Source organism: Panicum hallii, chromosome 8 (genome assembly GCF_002211085.1).
Source record: "Panicum hallii strain FIL2 chromosome 8, PHallii_v3.1, whole genome shotgun sequence".
Lineage (NCBI taxonomy): Eukaryota > Viridiplantae > Streptophyta > Magnoliopsida > Poales > Poaceae > Panicum > Panicum hallii.
Genome location: NC_038049.1, coordinates 30,359,318 through 30,367,667, shown reverse-complemented (window position 1 = coordinate 30,367,667; position 8,350 = coordinate 30,359,318).

Genomic DNA, 8,350 nt, shown 5'->3' with positions numbered 1-8,350 from the left:
TACTTCACAGAACTAAACAAAGATGGAAATGTGAAGGGTGGAGTTGGGATTAGGATGATGCAACTAGATTCCATAGTAAAAGAGGAGACCACAAAAAAAGTAAGAAGTTAGGAGGGCTAATCCTCGCTCAATGAAGTATTGGAAAAGAACAATCTCATCAACTCCTTCAAATGGCCTTTTGTCCCTAGTGGCAGGGCGCCTAGACGACTTCTTGGCTCTGGAGAAGACCCCCATTAACGAGGGCCTGGAGATCAGCTTCGGAGCACTTAATTGGTTTCCACCCGTCTCCAGCAGTGGTGGTGGCCTTACACTCCTTTTCTTTCCCCTTGGAGGCACCACGCTTGTTGTCAGCCATCTTTGTAGTCATAAGATGCTTCACTCGCATGCGCCCGGAGGCTATGATTAGAGAGGCGGTGGAGCAGGGCTTTTTGGCAGAAGGATGAACTAGGCGACTACTTCTTGCAATGCAAATGACCTAGATCTAACTCTGGAAGTGGCGGCGGTTGCGAGATAGAGGAAGACGAAAGGCTCGAGCAGTAAAAAGCACAAGTGAAAGGGTGAGTAAAGCCTAGGTCACCGCACGGTTAAATAACCATCGGCAGGCCCAAGTTTATTGTGCAGAATATGAAGAGTTTTTATGGGATAAGATTTGTTTTGAGCAGTAATCTCGGGTTACTTTGGGAAAGTTGTTTGTTTAACAATTTTATTAGGGATCTCATTCTGAAAAAAGAGGTTTTTGAATTTCTGAACCAATTTTCCCAAACCATCAATTCAAACTCTTACTTTTTTACACAACCCATGGCACAACCTTTTGGATCCTTTTTTCCAAACCTAGGAATTTGGATTAAAGGCTTGGGGGCTCCGGGACACGTGTCATCGATGACTTATTTTTCACATTTTTTGGAAGATAAGGACAGAAGATTCAAGATTAATTTGACCCTCAGCCTGATTCTTCGATTCAACCTAAGGCTCGGGGGCTACTCCATATGGAGTGCGAGTTCAATCGCACCCCATATAAAATAAGACTTCAAAACTACTCAGGGCATGAGCACCTCACAACCTCGATGCTGCCAAGGAAGTACTCAGGAGACACCTTCAAGACGGTGTTCGGAAGAACTCAAAGATGCCTTCAGAAGTACTCGGAAGCTTGCAGTACTCGACTACGAAGTGCTTGGGCACTTGTCAGACCCGAGGCCACGGGATTGCGCACATGGCGTATATATTCTAGAAGAAAGGATGGGACATGGCTCACACCCTACATCAATTGTAACTACGCATATCGTAGTAGGACTAGTCAGAATAGAAGAAAAGTACCCGAGAAGTACTCGGGTAGGACTCCTAAGCTCGTATCTAGCTAGGATTTACATGTAACCCTGTCCCCCAGACTATATAAGGGCAGGCAGAGACCCCCTCGAAACACATCAACACCCAAGGCAATACAAACCACCACACAGGACATAAGGTATTACGCTCTCGGCGGCCTGAACCTATCTAAATCTTGTGTTCCTTGCACCTTCGAGTTTCTGATCTCGACAACACCCCACCTACAATCTACCACCTCGGGGATATCCCTCGGTGGGCTTGGAGGTTAAACACCAACAGCAGCCATGCCTTCTGCCAGTGGCTCCAAATTGGCTTTTGGCCAGAAGGACTTGACGAGTCCAAGCACGTCCGCCATGTAGGTCTTGGAGGTTTTGTTGACGTACCCGGCAATCTTTTGTGGGGCTTCATGAAGACGCTCCAGCAAAGTCCTGTTGTCAACTACTCCTTCCTCCGGAGGGTCCACCATGTTGATGGCTACATGAGCAACTTCTTGGAGTTCTTCAAGTTGCTTCTGCCGCAATTCTTTTTCTTCGAACATGGACTTGATCTGCTGCATGCATTGCACAAGCTTATGGTCTACATCTTTGAGTTTTTTGGCCACGAGCTCCACATCATCTGAATGACGGTATCAAAGATTCTTCATGTCAATCAGCAGTTCTTCATTATACTTTAACATATTTTTGAGTTCTGCGGGCGCAACATAAGAAGAAGTACCCATGCAAGTTCAGAGACTACTATTCGACAACATTCAACTAGGCAAGAGTACACGGCAGGGAATTTCCTTGATGGACTTTCCTTTGGGCCTTGTTCTTCTCTTCAAGTTTTTTATTTCCTGCTTGAGAAGCCAGACTTCACGTGTGCACTCCAGCTTTATTTAATCTTATTGACGTTGCACTTCAACCCTCTTCTGGATCTGCTCTTCAATCTGCCTATCTTTGGCTTGCAATTGGTGTAGTCCATCTTCCACGGCCCTCAACTTGTCTCACTTCAGTCGAGATTGGTTGGCCATCCTCTACTCAAGCAAAGAAGTAAGCAAGTCAATAGATGACAACATTATGCAACAAAAACAAGTTATGATATCAAGAAGAAGCCATACCATGGAAAACATCTATAAATTCTTGAAGGTATCCTGGAAATGCTTCAGGTTTTTGTTGGTCAGCATTGGATCGTCGATAAGTTCTGCTGGCACAACATGTTGCCACTCATGTGGTGTCACCAGGATGGGGCCTAAAGAAGTACCCGCAGTTTCCGCATCTTCAACATTTAGTTGCTGCTACTAGGTACCTGCCACCTCACCCGTGGTAATCAGTCGAGCTTCTGGTAGATTAGTACTCGAGGGTGGGGGCAGCATGATCGGCTCACCTGTCAACATCTCGGGGGCTGGCTCATCTATCCCGGACTTGTTTTCCTTCGCTAGCTCAGCACCTAAAACATCCCTTTGAGCCTCAGCACTTCATAGCGCAGGAGTTTCCTCGGGTACTGATGATTTGAGCCTCAGCACTTCATAGGCTCATCTAAGCTTAGAGCAGAGGATTTCCTACGCACAACAGAGAAGCTGTCAAATACATTATTGCTTATGAGCTTACAAAATCTGCAAGAGAAAAGTACTCGAGTACTTACAATGAAGATTTTTTCACATTCAGTTTCTTTATTTTGAGAACTTTAGGTGCTGCAGTGGCACCCGAAGTACACGTGGTGGCAAGTTTGCCAGTCGAGTCAGAAGTCTTCCTCGGTGGGGCACCTGCCGCGTCTCTAGCAACATTCAATGACGGCTCCACTACAACAAAGGGCATGATTTGCCTTGTTGTAGTATCATCGCCGGCAGCTTTGTCTTCTGCCCCGTGCTTTGAGCGCTTGGGGTCAGAAGCATCAGCACTAGAAGAAAAGAAAAATGGGGAGAGTGTTCCACAACCAGCTCAAGAAGAATTTGAAGCGTCCCCTCATCAGAGGTGACTAAATATGATACAAATATCAGTCCTAGGAGGCTGATAACACATTTATTACATCAGATGGTTCATTACCGTACAAACCGTCAAGGTAGTGGGCACTGAAACACCACTATCATGAGGGATAACATAAGGACTAAAAGCCAAACTAAAGTGCCAACGAAATCTAAGATAACATCAGAGTCTTGCACCATGGTAAGCTTCCTGTGGAGACCTTGAACCACATGCAAGGTTGGGTGCAGGACGGCGACCTACTCAACGTATTCAGGAATGAAGTTCAGATCCTTCTCTGTAAAAACTAAGCAAAAGTGAGTACATGCTTACTCAACAAGTCCAACCACACCCACGGAGGGGGATAATAAAGATCATGCACAGGATATATCAAGGATAAGGCTAGGGTTCGTTTGCGATAAAGCAAGGTTTTCACATGCAAGGGCTCATTTAATAAAAGAGTTTGCTCAAAACATTTCTGTAGTAATCGAATAATAAGTGGGGTTGATCGTACATAAAGGATCCAAGTTTTAATGCTACCGGACTCCACATCCATAGTAGCTCACGGCACAACTGCCGGACACTTTCAAAACGACTCATGCCACAAGACCAACCATCCCAAAATGTCTATTGAAGTGACCAAGCCGTAACTCGTCCAATACCGTGGACACGGCTATTCGAATAGATTTTACACTCTACAGAGGTTGTACACTTTACCCACAAGTAGGGTACTGCACTATGAACACCTTAGTGTCGCTGCGGATCCTAATAAAGCCATTACCCACCTTAGCTGAATCTAACTAGCCAACACGGAAGCAACCATGGGATTAATGACCTATCAACAAAGTCATAACCGGGACATAACTCACACAGATCGTATTCCTTCTCCATGATCTCCCGTCGCTCACCAGCTCTCCTTTTGGCTAGCAGAACAACTAGTGGGGTTTATGCTAAGCCGTTGCCCACACAACGGTCGAGTGGTTGTACGAGAAGTGGGTTAGGCAAGATGACATCTCAGCTCATCCTTACATTGACAAGACGGACATCTCCCAACCATGCTTAACCACAAAGCTACAAGTTCATCGGTGGCATTTCACACAGGAAACACCGTCCATCACATCAGGTTATATCTTTCTTTTATTTTCCCGAAATCCCGTTTTATCTTTTAAAACACTCACACCTTTATAATAAGCGTGTTGTGGTCATGATTAAGATATAATAAAAGAAAATAAAAGGTCCTAAGCATCTCTAGCAGTAGTTAATGTCCAACAGAGCAAATCCTATATAGACATTAACCTAGGTCATCAAGGAATAGTCATAGCAATCAACGGGTGGCTATCCAACCATGTCTTGCAATAATACAATGCATTTTATAAAATAGGACAACAGGTTGTGCTTATAAACTGGGATAAATATGCATCAAAGGATGGGATTGGACTTGCCGTCCTCAAAGCCTTCCGGAAGCTCCTCCTCGAGGTACGGGTCTTCGGGCTCCGGCTCGCGGTACTGCTCCTCCTCGGTCACACCGTCGGCTAGGACACACAAACAATCACACAATAAAAATAGAGTACGCCGACGAGCTAAAAAAAGAGAGGGAAATAGGGAGCTTCGATTAGAAAAAGTAGAGAAGACTATTATATTTGTCGGATGTGGATCCTGAGATTTGGAGAAAATATTTGGAGATGATGCGTGGTGGAGTTTGGAATCGATTCGGAACAAAATGTCGCATGAACTAATGAGTTAAAGGTCATTTAGGGAGTAGTTTAAAGGACGATGACCTATTTGTAATGAAATAAAGAGATAGAAGGAGCTCTGATTAAATATTTGAGAGAGGGAGGTGGAGGGCTGCGGACTGCATAAGAAGAAAAAGTGGAGAGGGTTATGCACAAGTCTACCTTTCTTCTTCCTCGAGACAGAACAGGAGGGGGAGGGGAACCGTAGGATGGGGGGGCCAGGCCATGGGCGCCGGCCCCCTGGTGCATGGTGACGCCCGGGGAGGAGGGGAAAATGGAGAGGAGGCTGAGGGGGTCCGATTCCGGCCCTCACCTCGTGCGGAGACTGTCTACAGAGGGCTGTCCATGGAGATGGGTGGTCCATTCACCGAGTTGGAGAAGGCTGATGCTGCCGGCTTGTTGTTGGCATATGGACAGTTGGCAATGAAGTGCCCTGTCTCATGGCAGTTGAAGCATGCTCTGGCATTGTTGCTGGCAGTAAGTTGACTTGCATTGCTCTGTAGGGCCTTCATGGTGTTCTGGCTTTGAACTGCCTGAACTAGGTGTTGGGGGCCTGAGAGCCAGTAGCTTGTGACTGGGTCCTGTACTGCATAGGGGCTTAGGACCTAGGCACTGGAGGGCCAAAGTGCCTCGGCTTCTGGAAACGGTCCTACTAGCGAGCCTTGGATTCCAGGAACTTACGCTTATTGTCTCTCTTTTCCTCTGCCATGGCTCTCTCGGTGATGATAGCCATGTTCATCAGTGTGTTGAAGTGTGGGTAGATGCATGGGGAATGCAGCTTCTTAAGTTCTGCATCCAAACCCTTTTTGAACATATCCTGCTTTTTTCATCCTTGTTTACTTCCTCCGGTGCATAGCGAGCTAGTTCTATGAACTGATATGTGCACTCCTCAACGGACTTGTTGCCTTGTTGCAGCTCACGAAACTCATCTGCCTTGCGCTTCATGGTGGCTGCTGGGATGTGATAGCGACGGAACTCATCCACAAATTCCTTCCAAGTGATAGTGGAGGCATCCTGAGCAGCTGCACAGTAGTTCTCCCACCAAGCCAAAGCAGTTCCAGTGAGCTGGTGAGCAGCCAAATGGACCTTGTCACGGTCTCCATGCTCAAATGGCTCGAGTTTTCTCTTGATAACACGCAGCCAGTCATCTGCCTCCAAAGGGTTGTTGGATCCTGCAAAGGTGGGTGGCTTGGTCCTCAGAAAAGTTATCAGTTTGTCATTTGTACTCTGCTCATGGGGTCTTGGGTTGGTGATAACATTGGTCAAAGCTTCCACTAGGAGGTTCTGGTTGTTCAACACTTACACCAGGTCAATGGCCGGTCGGGGGGGCCTGACGTGCTCCCACTTGGCTTTCTACTCTCTGCTGGCTTACTTCCTGATCTTCCTGATCTTCATGGCCGGGGGCTTGTCCTTGCACACCCTGCTGCTTCTCCGCACTTGGAGTGGTACGTGCCTGACTTTGGGAGGTCCTGGCATTACGCCTGAGGGCCATCTGTGGATTGGGTAAAACTTTTATGAAACTTAGATTTGGAATTAAGTGATGTTTAAGTTATTTACTTTCGTATTTTCGAAAAGGCAGAATCTACCTCCTGCTGACAAGCACACAGACTAACAAGTATCAAGCACAAAACACGCACTACACGGTCGGGTACAAAGGGCACAACAGATGGGAGGGGCACAACTCTAAGCTTGAGGCCGGGACGGCTTCATTCCTGGGGGCATCTCTGAGGCATGCTACTTGCAGGGCGAGCCGTCTTCCGGGGCGGAGTGCACTTCCAGTGGGATGAGTAGCTCTTCCTCGTCATCCTCGAGGATCCCATTTTCTCAGGGCTGTTCGATAGCTCCTTCTTCTGCGGCTATAGCTGACCTTTCAGCACCTTCGGGTGGAGCTTGCGGGGTTCCAAAAGGTCTTCCCCATCCTATGATAGGTGTTCCAATTAGGACTTGGGTCTCCCCGATTGCCGGGACGGGCATTCCACTGCTGGTCCATTCTTGCATACGCCGATCCTGGATCTGCCTGAGGTTCTCATGAGCGACGGCTTCGCTACTTATAGCGGCCGCGGTTCTTGCTTCGGCTTGAGCCACCTGGATTTGGTGCATCCTCACTGCAAGCTCTGCTTGCTCGGCCCGGTGGGTTTGCTCCCTTAGGAATCGGGCTTGCTCGTCGAAGAGCTTGTCCAAGGAGACGAGGTAGGCGACCACATGGTACAAAAGGTCTTCTTGATGGCGGCGCCATTCCAAGTTCCTCATGCGGGCCTGCCAGACTTGTGTCCTGATGGCCGAGAGAAAAAGCCTCATCGGTGTGGGAATGAGGTGTTCCTCGAAGATCCGGCACAGGTAGCGGAGAGCCTTTCTGATGGCCAAGGGATAGGCATCCCAATGTTGGAATCCTATGGCAGTCACTCGCTACGGCTCGATGTCGGGGTAGCGGGTGCTTCTGTTGATTGAAAGAACCACCCTTAGCGAAGAGTGCCGAGGTGTTCATACTCTCTACTACAGTACCTTGGGTGCTCAGTAACACCGAGGCGCTCCAGGGAGTTGATCAAAAGGTGGGGGAAACCAGGCTCTTCTTGGCAAATGCCCTGGGTCTAACCATTCTCAGCCATCTGAAAACAAAGGTAGAGTGAACAAGCCTTGCACACATGGTAGGGTACAAAAAGGATAGACGGTCTTTATTTTTCAACAGGGTCGGGTACATCTCCCAAGGATACATTATTACTAGGATGATAGCTCTAGCTTAGGTACTCTACTCTTTCCAAGGGGATTCTTCCTCGATCCGGTTAGGGCACTTCTTTGGTGGAAGACATTGCTCCAATACCTCATCTTCGGTCCGAGTGCCCTTATCCCAATGGGTTTCTTCGGGTTCTCCTTCCAGTAATCCAGCTTCTCTTCTGCGTGCCTCGATACGTTCCCTTTCTCGAGCGTCGCTTTGCCATATGTCTTGGAGAGAGGCTAGGGAACTCTCAGCTTGTGCCTCAGCTTCTATTGTTCTCCTCCATTGTATTTCCAACTCTTGTTCTGCCTTTTCTGCCCTGCGGATTTGGTGTTTCAGTTGTTTTGCCTGTTCGCGGTAAAGTTGGTCTAGGCCGGTGAGGTAAATGGACAGGTGGGAAACCGTATCTTCTAGTTCTTCTTCCCTTCCCAATCCTCTCATCCGGGCAATCCATGAGCATCCTCTTCCTCCAGTAGGTGGGAAAAATCCCATAGGAGTTCGCTGAAGATGATGCTTATAGACCACGTGTAGGCGTCCAGGGCTTTTCGGGCAGCCTTTCGGTAGGTGTCTGGGAACCCAAAGCCGGTGGTGGAGATGAACCAGGGATCCACATCGGGGTAGAGTGTGCTTGTTCCCACGAAGAT